Raw genomic sequence first — 13952 nt, 5'->3', positions numbered from 1 at the left:
CCTCTCGCGTTTCCGACCGCAATAACCGACAAGCTACGTACAAGCAACGGGAGTTAGGTTGTTTCAAATTTTTCAGAATTTCTGTATAATTTTATAACTTTCTCATATTTTTTATACGAATTGGAACACTTCTCAGAAAATCTTTTCTCAGAATTTTCTATATATGTTAATTATGAAATATCGTAAGATAATATTTCTAAGATTTTTTGTAAGTATAATTTCTGATGAAATGTTATAAAATCTAAAAAATATTTTTTAAAAATTATGAGATCAGAAATCTTAAAATATTTCACAATTCACATGTATGAAAAATTCTGAGAGAAAATGTGAACTTTCCAAAAATTTCTGAGTATTTCTGAAAAATGTTCCAAATAAATAAATTTATAAGAAAAATTTTCACCAGGGATGCCTATAATAGTAAATGTTACATAAGGTAAGTGCTCGATTTATAATGATTTTTAATGATAATTGGGCACAAACTTTTGCACTCACCTAATATTTGAATTTCATTAGATTATTGTATTTGACAGATTCATACATTCGTGCATTATGAACTGCAAAAAACGCAACTTTTTAAACGCAAAATACATCAATTAAAAATAATACATTGCATTATACGTACATTTATTGTGTTACATTGTATTATTATTGAATAGATTCCTTCCAAGAAGCTCGACAAATCGAAAAGAAATCAATACATATTTCATCGGATGCTGACACTGATACCATACGTGCTGCATTTGAAGAGCCATTGAAACGGTCGCAAAAAGTCCGAGAAGTCTCCTCTGACGACTCTGTTGTCTCCAATGACAGTTCCTGTAAATTAAGAAAGAAACTACTTTTTTATTATTTGATATATGTATTTGTAATTATATATTAATATATCAATTTCTATATTGCAGCTAATAAGTCAATAATTTCCCAACAACATAAAGATAAAAAATTTTTTACAACCCTCCATATAAAAACACTATTTAAAAATGTAATTAATTGCTTATAATGTAATAAATTAAAGTTGCTTCGCACGAGTTAATCTTACATTTTTATTTATGATACCATTTTCAACTTTATTTTATATTTTGTAGAAGATACATAAAAAAAATTTTTGCCGATATCCCTTCCAAAGTGTTTATATATATCGAAGGAACGATGCGGAGGTGAAACAACCAAAGCATCACAATCGTAATTAAGTAATAAGCGTCCATTCTCTCCAGACTGCCAACAGCTTTGTAAGTTTAGATGAAGCTAATTATTTCATAATATTTTCAAATCTTTCATGACTAATAATTATAATAATAAGCTCGGGAGGCAGCCATCAGTTGGGGCCCGCCAGCGACACGTAGACTAGATCCATTGTGTCTTCCTGGCCGTACTATCTCCAGATCAGATCAGATCTGTCTTCCTCCAAAAACGAAGGAAGTCCCTGACCTAGAGTTGACATACCTGCTCGGACTCGAGAAATACCGCGATGCCCAAAAGAAGCCGCCTTTGTCCTGCATACGCTGGGCAGTCACATAACACGTGGAGAGAGGTTTCTTCCTCGTGTTCGCACTTCCTGCACTTCGGGTTGTCACTGTGTCCCAGCTTATGTGGTAGTTAGTGAAGCCATGGTCCGTGTAGATCTGAACCGCCAGCCTGGCTTCCCCTCTCCTCAAGGCCCTAATGCTCCTGGCAAGGTCCCTGCTGGGCGTCTCTCCCAGCAGGGCTCTCACCTGCCTGCATTTGGTTCTTGTCTCTTCCTTCCAATAGTTGATATGACGGTCCCGTAACCAACCCTTTATTTTTGCCCTGCAGATGCAGCTGGGCAAACCTAGAGCCGGTTCCGGTCCCACCAGCCTGGCTGATGAGCCACTTTTTGCCAGCTCATCAGCAATCTCATTACCTTTGATTTCCGAGTGTCCCAGAACCCATACAAGAGCTACATCGTTACCCGGGGACAGTCTGTTCAGAGCACATTTGCACTCCCAGACCAGCCAGGAGTCAAAGACGCATGCCCCCAGCGCCCCCAGAGCCGCCCTGCTATCGGAGCATATCCTGATGCGTCTGCCCGTCTCACCTGATGTTGTTAGCGTTTGAGCACAGCCCATGATTGCTACCACCTCCGATTGGAATACAGTGGTGAACTCTCCAAGAGGGAGAGCCTCCCTGACTCCGCTATGGCATCCGTAGATCCCGGCATTGGCGCCCTCATCAGTCTTGGAGCCATCCGTGTACCAGACGTCCCCATTCCTAACAGCGGGCACCTCATGCCTCTCCCAGTCCTCGCGACTAGGAATATAGATCTTGTAAGCTCTGTCGAAGTCGCGCCTTATTGGCATTCTGTCCTGCCTCATGTCAAACACGGTTTCCATTTGAAGCTCCCGCGGTAACCGGATGTGAGTCACACCGCTCATCCATTTTCCCTCGCACTTTAACCTATACGCAGTGACCGCTGCTGCCGCCACTATCGCGAGAGGGAGTGGTTCTATGCCGAACACCACTCCCATTGTCGCCACTGGCGTTGTCCTCAATGCACCCAGAGCCCCCCTTAAGAAGAGAGCTGACGCGTTTCAGTAATGCGCGGGCCTCGGTTTGCTGTGTCCTTAGCCACCGCAGCGTAGAGCAATCTTGGTCGGAGCACCGCAGAGTATAGCCAAAACACTGTCTGGCTGCAATCCCCAAGTTTGCCCAAAGGTTCTTCTGCACATCCAGAAGTATGTGCAGGCTTTCTTACACACTGATTCCAGGTGCAGCTTCCAGTTCAATCTTTTATCCAGGACAATTCCCAGATACTTGACCGAGATTCCAGGAGTCAGTCTGACTCCCTTCAATACGGGCCCCTCCACGGGGTCTATTTTGTACTTGTGTGTAAAGATCTCCAGACTTGTCTTACTCGGGTTCACCGATAAACCTGTCCTCTCACACCATTCCTCCACCACCCCTAGAGCCCCTTGTGTGAGCTCCATGAGCGTTTCCAGGAAAGGGCCTCTTATCAGGTTCGCCAAGTCATCAGCGTACCCGATTGTCTTGAAGCCCTTGTCATTAAGCTCTTCCAGTAGCCTATCCGCTACTAGACATCACAAGAGTGGTGAGAGGACTCCCCCTTGGGGACAGCCTCTCCCTACCCATCCTTCGACACTCACCGTACCTAGCGATGTCGTCACTTCGCGTCTAAGCATTCCCCGGATCCATTTAACAAGTTTCACCGGTACTCCCCGTCTTGCCACCTCGGCACAAACCACTTCATGTGGAGTGTTGTTGAAGGCCCCCTCAATGTTCAGGAAGGTGCCTATCAAAAAGCCCCCTTCCTGGAGTTGTCGTTCAATACTGTAGACACCCGAGACAACCGAGGCCGTTATACTCGAGTGGCCAGCCCGGTAAGCGTGCTGCTTGGCATGCAGCGGATACCGAGCCAGCACGCAGTCCCTGATATATACATCAACCAGCTTTTCCAACGTTTTAAGAAGGAACGAGGTCAAGCTGATCGGTCTAAAGTTCTTAGCAGTGACATGGTTCGCCCGCCCCGCTATGGGAATAAAGACGATCCTCGCCCTTCTCCACGCTCGGGGGGTATAACCGAGAGCTAGACAGCCCCTCAACATCCTCGTGAGAGGCCTGATTATCTGCCCCAGCCCTCTCTGAAGGAGAGCCGGGAAAATAAGGTCAGGCCCCACCGACTTAAATGGTTGAAAGGAGCCAATCGCCCATCTAACTCTAGTTGACCTCACTATTTCTGCCGCTAACTTCCAATCGTTGGCACATGTCCTGAAGGAGCCCGCGCCAACTTCCTCGCACCTATCTACATCCCTCCGGAAACCAGGAAAGCTGGCCTCCAGAAGGTGCACCAGACGTCTTTCTCCGGATACCATGGTACCGTCTGACATTCGAACTGCCTCGAACGCAGCGTTCCAACGCTGGGTTCCTGGACAGAAATCTGCAAAGCCTAGCAGTGGCCGGTATTCCCTCCACCGACTCGCAGAAATCCCTCCAGCTCTTCTTCTTTGCTTCTACCACAGAGTCTCTATACTCCTTCTGAATCTTCCTGTAAAGATCCCAGTCGGAGGGCCGGCCCGTGTTCCTCGCCTTGTTCCAGGCTCTTCGAGCCTTGACCCTGAGGCTCTGCAGCCGTGGATTCCACCAGGGGATTCCCCTGTTGTTGATGACTGTCTTGGCCGGACAGTTCGCCTCATAGGAGCCAACCAGAGCCCTTTGCAGATGATCCATGCAGAGCTTCAGCTCCCCCGCCGTCCCATGCTTTCTGGGGAAATCATTGAGGTTCCTTTCCAGGTCCCTCTGATAGGAGTCCCAGTCTGTCCTCTTTGAGTTCCTTACCTTCTTGACTTCCACTTTAAGATTTGAAAGTCTGAAAGTTATTAGTCTGTGGTCGGAGAGCGATGGCTCATCCGACACCTTCCATTCCCTCACCTTCCGCACAGATCCATGTGAGCAGAGTGAGGTCTAATACCTCACTCCTCCCCGCCGCACAGAAGGTGGGTTCATTACCTTTATTCAGAACCTCCAAGTCAATCGTTACCAAATACTCCAGCAACTTCCTTCCCCTTTCGTTCGTGTCGGTACTTCTTCATATGGCATTAGCATCGCACCCCACCACCAATGGCAGTCCTTTCTGGCAGAGATCCACCATATTGACCAGCTCCATCGGCGGTGTCTCCTCTCCATGAGGGAAGTAGGCCGGGAAGTAGAGCAGATGACTAGCCTCCTGGTGCCTCAAGCACTGCCAGTTGTCGTCACCTCCATCGCCGTCAGGTCCCTAGAACATACCTCGGGCAAGAGACATGCATCCAGCCCCTTGACCGTTATGCATGCTCTTGGTCCCTGTTCGGTGGGAGCTTTAAAGAGCTTCCCACATGCTGCCCCCCCCCTGACACACCCACGGGCGACCCATAGTTCTTGTATCAAGGAAATGGCTGTGTGCCTCACAGACTGGCGCCTGGCTAGAATCGCCGAGGCCCCTTTGCTGTGATGCAGGTTACTCGATTACCGACCAGTCCATTGTTTGGTCTAGTCTTTAGATCGAAGCTCCTCCTTATCCCTCTTCCCACTATGAGATCGAGCCACCTTTACGGTGACTTGCTCGATCCCACAGCATAGCTTGGAGTCCCGCTCCTTTAACTTACGAGCGCTGGACTCCAAGATGCCGAAAACGTAGTTCCTTCTCTCAGGGGAAGCACCTACGTTTTCGGCAAAGACGCGCCAGTTCAGTGCGCCGATGTCTGAATTCTGTCTCTCCAGCAGCACCAGGACAGCAGCCGCGGCTCTCGGAGGACCCGGAACCCAGATCACCGCCCTGTGCCGCCTCTGAAGCTCGTCCAAGCCCACCACCCTGAGCCTGGCGCCTTCCCAAGGCACGCTACCCCCACCCAGCCTTCCAGCCAGCTAAGGGACGCTGCGTCCTCACCTCTAATTATGACTGTCCCGTTCTTGAGGGTAGCCGGTCCCACGAATCTGGGCAGGGGACCCTCTTGGATCCCCTCCATCTCCGCCAGGACCGCCCCCCGAAACAAGGTCAGCTCCGAAGTGATCCCTTTCTCAGGGTACCCTTCCAGAACAACCGCCCTTGCCAACGGGTCAGCCATAGTCGCGAAGATCCCAGTTGTCTGAGCTCTAGGCCTCTTCACCGTCCTCTTAACCGATGGGGAGGTTTGGTCAGAACCCACGCGGCGCTTTTTACCGGTGAGCCCTGTATCCCCCTTAATCGGTTTTGTAAGGGCCACCGAGGGACACGGAGCTTGCCCTTCGAGAATCTTCTCCCTGTCCCTCTTCGCCCTTCTCTTCTGGGCTCCGCTGCGGTTCCTCTTGTGAGGAGCCCCTGCATCATCCGCCTTGCTCCCATTTCTTTCCGAGCCCGAGGGGACCCGTTCCGAAACGGGAGCCATCTCCACTTCCGCAGCTACCTAGCCCTCACGAGCCCGTACTTGCGGCGCAGTTGCTGCCGCCTCCGCCGAGTGCCCTTTCGAGCCCTCGGTTATCTCGTCTTGAATGTTATTAATATTCTCCATACAAGTCCCACGAGTAGCTAGGGAACGACAAGGTCCGCCCACGCAGAGCCCCGCATGCGTGGGTAAGGCTAAATACTCTGGGGTTTCGCCCGGTACCCCAGAGGCATCGACCACTGCACTGCTCCCCCAGTACTACACAGCCCTCACCTCGATAGCTCACAGCTTGGCTTGGGGGGCTGGTCCACGGCGACGGCCTTCCCGGCCACATGCAGGGTTTTACACCTGGGGGGTCCGTTTATAACCACCACTACTCGGAGGGACCTCCAGTCACACGCGAGGTTTTACACCCGGGAGACCGGGCACTGCTCTGGCATGTCCTATCCGCCACTCGGAGACGCGCCCGATGGGTAGCCCAATCCGACGGGCTTTCATGACTAATTGTGTATACTTTTGTTTGTTATGCAGTAAACTCTACTTCGAAACAGATTAACGATTCGAAAAGTATGAAAAATAATTATCTCATATCATTAACACTGCCATATATGCATCTCCTATTTGTAACTTTATTTAAATTTCTGTAGAAAGGCAACAAAAGTCTACGATAAAAATTCCCGGCATCTCATCTATCAGCCCTGGGAAGGTCAAACCAATGGATCGTCATCAGGAGCGACACGATGATCACCCTTCTGATATGCAAGGTTGGTTAAGTCCTGTGTCCACAATCCCACAGCTTATATCAATATATGTACACAGTATCAAAAATTTACTAAGAAAAAAATGAATCTATTACTTATATGCCAATCTTGCGTTTCGCGGGTTTTCTCCGTGTCCAGATCCATTCTTGGAATGCCTATTACCTATACCTATACCTATACCTATACCTATACCTTTAAAATTTACAATTACAATAAGGTATAATAAATCAACCTAACTAAGACTCCTTATAAATCAAAAAACAATGAAAGAACAAGGGCAGTAGGAGTCAAGCGCGGGAGATGTTGCGCAAATAACACGACTATCGTAGCGTGAAACTTCTTTATTTTACTAAAGCGCTTACATGTTTCGGCTCATTTTTGAGCCTTCTTCAGAGATAACTAATAAATTCACATACATAGAATATAACAATTATTAACTAGTCATGGTGATCTTCCTCACCTCGAGAGTATAAATACCAGAATTAAATCCAGATAAGAATGCAGTAAAAAAGAAAAAAGGGGGAAAGAAATTTTGAAATTCTCGAAATAAAGAAAATGTAAAACTAATGTATCAAAAAATTTTGAAATTATAATTAATTATTCCGATGGTTAGGAAGCTCACCTTGATCACAAGATACCGCATCGCAAACATTACTCTTAATACTTCAAAAACCGGTTTTTACAATTACAATCTGTGTACTGCTGTTTCTGTGATACTGCTAAATAGAAAGAGAAATAAATTACAATAAGGACTTTCAATAGCATTTCCAAATGCTTATATTAAAACTTGATGTTAGAAGTTTGTCCAAGTTTATACTTACTAGATTTTTTATGCATTTGAAGAAGCTGAGACAAATCCTTCTCTTAAGGGATGTTTCTCTTTTGAAAACACAAATTAGACCATAAATTGAGTGTGCTCGAGGTTCATTGGATAAGTCTGTTCTAAATGAACTAATGAGCGGTGAGCACACATGTATGTTGATTTATGCTTTCAAAAGAAAAACCAATGAAACCATATTAACTTCTATGACTTTAAGATTCGGTTTCACAACATACTAATTTATTAATAATAAACATTTTGTTCTATAATACTAGAAAAGGAAAAGACTACTATTTACACGTTAAGCTATAAAATAATATAAACAATAATAAACATTATTATATAATAAAGAACATTAAAAGCCATACACTGTCTTTATTGCAAAATATCTCGATTCGAATTTGTTAACAATTGGTTTCACAGACGTTTCGACCATCATCCGATTATCATCAGTAAAGTGAAACATAAATTGATTTAAAATAATAGTTAATAACAATTTTTTAACATTGAAATATATTGAAAGAATTACAATCGCATGGATGCATATATAAACTTTTTTTTATTCTTCCTTACAATGATTTGTTTGACCATTCAAGGTTTACAACGTTTAAATTTGTTACGAATGGCATCGTTCTATCTTCATTTATCCCGAATATGATCGTCTTAATGCACAGGAATTCTGATTAACAGCACAATTGGGTTGAATCTTTCTAATATGTAGCACACATATTAATAAAATATTTGATTTTCAGACTTACCTAATTCACTACGATGTTATAGAAAATGAACCCTCAACGAGGAATCATAATAATTGCTGTGGTAAGTAAATAATTTCTTACAGAGGAACATTACTGATTTGTTAATAGTTCGTCTCTTTAATGTCTCTTTCTTAATATTATATTTTTATGTTATATTTACGTAGGCTACTGTTCAGTTACGAACATTAAGAAGGAATTCGGCCGGCGAGATGCAAGCTGATGATATAGAAAAAATGACGGCAAATAATCTGTAATATTTATTGAGATAATCAAAAATTTCTATAATATATAAATGACGTTTAGTGTAAATAGAACCAGGCGGACAGAATTCTCAATGTCGTGGTTTCCTTTCTTCATTGCCGATAGTTTCACGATATTAAGCATCCTCTCGTTCGGTCACAACGATCTATCTGTAAGCAAATCACAAGAACAAGAGGGGAGGGGTTGTAAGTCCCGATTCCTCGTATATAAATTCTGGTAACAGTAGAAAGTTCGGGCCGCTGCTTGAGCCGCATCTCAAGCCCCGCTTATATTTGACATCACGGGCCGCTGCCTGAGCCGCATCTCAGGCCCCGTTTATCCGTGCGAGGAGCACGGCCTGCTACATTATTAAAAGTTCAAGTTGGGTGCATTGCGCATGTAAGCACTGCCTGAGCCGCTCGTCAGACATCGTAGTAATGGCGCCTGCTAAGCACCGCCTGAGAACCTTCGTCAGGCATGAAATGAGCAAGGCATCACGTTTGATGCTTGCTAGAACGCTTTGAGCGTTCTAAGGTAATCTGAGCCAATTCATCAGATTCGCACAGGCGGGAGCAACCCGCCGCCCGAGATTTAACGTCGGGCACAAGAGAGAAAAGAAAACGGGGTTCACATTTAAGAAGGATGCGTCAAGCGACATCCCGACTCAGTGTAACATAATTATACTGGAAGGCCTTAATACTGGAAGGCCGCGTCCTTCCATACTTACGATGTTTTTATTGCCCTCGATAGAATTCTGCGATACTGCTGAATCTCCCCGATTCGATCACGATGCTACCGTGCACAGGCCAACACCACAACCCTCTGGAATTGACTCTTTTTGCAGTGAAAACCTTTCACTCACAACAATAACGGAGACAAAAACGTTGAGAGGAAGGCGCTCTGTGTAAGCGGCGGTCACGCAAGCTGCGCCCTCGCGTGACGCTACACACTCAGCCTTAGATAATTACGAGACAGTTTTGGATGCGAGATTAACCAGGCTATATTTGATTACTGCACAGTTAGTAAACCAGTTAACCAGTTTTACGTGATCAGAGGAAGTTTGATTTATTATAGCTATATAAATTCATAAGATCTATCTTTACGTTACATAAACAAAACGAGTAATTACTGAACAGCTGCTGAAAAAGTTTCTGCAAACAATATGAAAAAAACATATAAAATTCAGTAAATGGCTTTATTGTTTTTCGAAATATTCGCCTTTAAGATCGATACATGTTTGCATATGCTCGAACCAATTTTCGAAGCACTTTTTCCACTCTTAGGCTGTAATCTCAGAAATCAGTGTACGAAATGTTTCAACAGCTGCTTCAGGCGACTCAAATCGCTCACCACACATCTTTTTTTTAATGTTTGGAGACAAAAAGAAGTCATTAAGTGATAAATCAGGTGAATACGGACAATGAGTCATCAATTCGACATTTTTACTGGATAAAAAATCAACGATTTGACGTGTTGTGATAGGCATTGTCATGATGAAGAATGATGCGACGAGTTCGGTTTGTTCTACGCAATTCATTTATGACTTCTGGCAAACAAATTGTTGTATACCAATCGGTATTTACAGTCCTTCGATCCTCTAAAGCCACGGTTGCCACATGTCCGGTATAACCGAAGAAACAAGCAATCATTTACTTGGCAGCACTGCGTGAACGAACAACTTTTGTTGGTTTCGGTTCATTTTGAAATACCCAAACAATGGATTGTTGTTTACTCTCGGGCTCATACGAATAGATCCATGTTTCGTCCCCAGTAATGATGTTGTAGATCAAATTTGACCGACCTCGGTTGAATTTCTTGAGCATTTCTTTGCTCCATTTAACACGAGCCTGTTTTTGAGCTTCTGTCAAATTGTATGGGGTCCAACGACTGCAAAGTTTCCGTACGCTCAAATGATCATGCAAAATCGTATGTGTTGCTTTCATGTCAATGCCTAAAAATGCCTGAATCTCGTGGTACATCATATGCCGATCTCACTCAATCATTTCACGCACAGCATCAACATTACCCTCGTAAAAAAGTACTATTAGTGTCACTACTAGTGCAATAATGCAGTAGTAAATTCGTAATAGTGACACTACTAGTGTCACTAGTTATGCTGTAGTGTTACTAGTAGTGTAGGAGCAGTGCATAGAGTAGGGGTGCGTTCCATTGCACTCATAATGCGCATGACGTATCATTTTATCATTTTTATCCTTGTTTTCGAATATTAAAGGATAAAATTGTCATCGAATATTAAAGGATAAAATGATACATCATGCACATGATGCGTGCAACGAAAATACATGCGCAAAACGATTATCTTTGTAGAAATAGAAATTTTATGATCAAAGATCTCGACACTTTTCTTTAATCATAGTCGATATTCAGTTAGTTTTACTTAACGTCGAAGAGCTATATAAATATGAAAAATTCAACGAATTACTTGTTTTATATCAAATTGTCTACATTTAAAAAAATTATGTATTGAAAATTGTATGTAATAAAAGTTTGTGTTAAAAAAAAAGTTTTTTTAATAGTGAAGAGAAAAATGCTTCCAAATATTTCAATAATAAATATTAGATAACTATTTTATAAGTGGTATTTAGTCAAATAAAATTTCAAATTAATGATGAATGTAACATAATACACGTTCAATTAACGTCAAGTAAATTACATTTTAAATGTTAACGAAACTGTAAACAAATATTAAATACATTTTGTTTTAATATAAAATAAACCTTTTTCGTAAAAAGTAGCAGCTTATAGTAACAAATAAATATTTAAGAAATATTTTTAAAAGCATTGTTTAGTTTAATTTACGTACATAAATACAAAAATATACACAAATTATACACACAAATAATTGAATAAAATCATTTCCGCAAGTGCGACAATAGTGCACTAGTAATGTCACTACTCATCCCGCAGCAGCACTATTGACTGCATTACTGTACTAGTAGTGACACTGCTTGTTCTAGAAGTGCTCACTTCTACACTACTGCACACTGCACTACTGTACTAGTAGTGTCACTGCTCATCTCAGTAGTGATACTACTAGTGCCACTAACGCAAATTTAATCCCTCGTAAAAAAGTACTACTAGTGTCACTGCTAGTGGTGTAGTGTCACTACTGTATATACAGTAGTGTCACTGTTGATACGAGTAGTAACACTGCTCGTGACTAGTAGTATAGAAGTGCAGTATTAAATTTGCGTTAGTGGCACTAGTAGTATCACTACTGAGATGAGCAGTGACACTACTAGTACAGTAGTGCAGTGTGCAGTAGTGTAGAAGTGAGCACTTCTAGAACAAGCAGTGTCACTACTAGTACAGTAATGCAGTCAATAGTGCTGCTGCGGGATGAGTAGTGACATTACTAGTGCACTATTGTCGCACTTGCGGAAATGATTTTATTCAATTATTTGTGTGTATAATTTGTGTATATTTTTGTATTTATGTACGTAAATTAAACTAAACAATGCTTTTAAAAATATTTCTTAAATATTTATTTGTTACTATAAGCTGCTACTTTTTACGAAAAAGGTTTATTTTATATTAAAACAAAATGTATTTAATATTTGTTTACAGTTTCGTTAACATTTAAAATGTAATTTACTTGACGTTAATTGAACGTGTATTATGTTACATTCATCATTAATTTGAAATTTTATTTGACTAAATACCACTTATAAAATAGTTATCTAATATTTATTATTGAAATATTTGGAAGCATTTTTCTCTTCACTATTAAAAAAACTTTTTTTTTAACACAAACTTTTATTACATACAATTTTCAATACATAATTTTTTTAAATGTAGACAATTTGATATAAAACAAGTAATTCGTTGAATTTTTCATATTTATATAGCTCTTCGACGTTAAGTAAAACTAACTGAATATCGACTATGATTAAAGAAAAGTGTCGAGATCTTTGATCATAAAATTTCTATTTCTATAAAGATAATCGTTTTGCGCATGTATTTTCGTTGCACGCATCATGTGCATGATGTATCATTTTATCCTTTAATATTCGATGACAATTTTATCCTTTAATATTCGAAAACAAGGATAAAAATGATAAAATGATACGTCATGCGCATTATGAGTGCAATGGAACGCAGCCCTACTCTATGCACTGCTCCTACACTACTAGTAACACTACAGCATAACTAGTGACACTAGTAGTGTCACTATTACGAATTTACTACTGCATTATTGCACTAGTAGTGACACTAATAGTACTTTTTTACGAGGGAACCAATTATAAACAGTCCTATTGGATGGTGCTTCATCTCCAAAAACCAAATGAAGTCGATCGATGCATTGTTTCGGAGTTAGATTACATTTGTAATCGTAAAAAATCATTGCCCGAAAATTTTCACGCGAAATTTCCATTTTTTCACAAAATAACTTCTTTTAAAATACTATGCAAACAAAACTAGTTGGCTTGAGTACAAACTGTCAACTGAATTGTAGGTTAAAAACGTCTAATTTTACGGATATGATAGTAGCAGAACGTTGGCGTCACTGGAAGTACTAGATTGCAGAAACTTCTCCAGCAGTCTACGTATATTATATTTTTAAACAAAAATATGTGCAATTCAAAAAACTTATAATACATAAAAATTATTTTAACTAAACGCACACATCACAAACTTACTCTCCTGTGTTCCTATAATAACAAATAATAAAAAACAATAACAAATGCTGGTAATGATTATTGTGATAACAGACAGATTTGACTTTATTAAAATATTAACAGTTACTAATTCAGTTTTTATGTTACAATTTCTTTATATCATTACAGGCGAATGCAGAGACTACATCCGTAAGGAACTAAAAAGATTGTTCAGACAAATGTACGCTATTGAAGCTCTATTAAAAGACGGGAATGCAGGACGAAGCGATGAGGTTGTAGCACAAGATCTGTTACCTCCATTGTCTCTAATGACACTTAAACAGTTTTTGCAATGAGAAAATCAGTTGGAAGTGAATACCAACATGAAAAAACAATTTGTAAATATATTCATATTGTCATATTTATTAAATATTGCTTTAAATGCTTGTATTGCCCGTTAGGAAAATTGTGTTTTCTCAGAAATTTACTCGCCATTTTATAACTTTTGAATTTCGTCGTATTTAATTTCTCGTATATCATCAAGGATTTTTTTATTCATATGTACTAAATTTGGTAATTTTATATTGAGCATTATTGAAAAGGATTTGATATAATATTAAAGTATGATATGACATAATACAAATAGAGATTAAGTGGCAAAATTGCATAAAAAGATGTATGATGGTCGGTACTAAATTAACCATCGACTGAACATGTTTTCAAACACGTGTATTTCATTTTCGTTATTGTATGTACACACGTTTCTTCCATTCATAATATTCCATTTGTGTATTTTTTGTAACTATATTACAGGAACACATGATATGTCGAATCGGAGGTTCGACGGGTAAGCAGTTTATCTGGAGACACGGTAGTGTCTC

The 13952-nt window shown here is 41.0% G+C and overlaps 2 long non-coding RNA genes across 2 annotated transcripts; both read left to right on the top strand.

Annotated features, from left to right (window-relative positions):
* The first annotated feature begins 1089 nt into the window (after positions 1 to 1089).
* On the top strand, positions 1090 to 6649 carry LOC108727768 (uncharacterized). Its single transcript, XR_001936861.1, has 3 exons — positions 1090 to 1229; positions 6405 to 6440; positions 6521 to 6649. It is a non-coding gene; the product is annotated as an uncharacterized lncRNA (long non-coding RNA).
* Positions 6650 to 8223: 1574 nt separating this feature from the next.
* Positions 8224 to 13931, top strand: LOC108727767 (uncharacterized). Its single transcript, XR_001936860.1, has 3 exons — positions 8224 to 8273; positions 13261 to 13469; positions 13885 to 13931. It is a non-coding gene; the product is annotated as an uncharacterized lncRNA (long non-coding RNA).
* Positions 13932 to 13952: the final 21 nt, after the last annotated feature.

Source organism: Mycetomoellerius zeteki, unplaced genomic scaffold (genome assembly GCF_001594055.1).
Source record: "Mycetomoellerius zeteki isolate Tzet28-1 unplaced genomic scaffold, Tzet1.0 scaffold529, whole genome shotgun sequence".
In the NCBI taxonomy this organism is placed as follows: domain Eukaryota; kingdom Metazoa; phylum Arthropoda; class Insecta; order Hymenoptera; family Formicidae; genus Mycetomoellerius; species Mycetomoellerius zeteki.
This window is presented reverse-complemented; position numbering and strand designations above follow the sequence as displayed.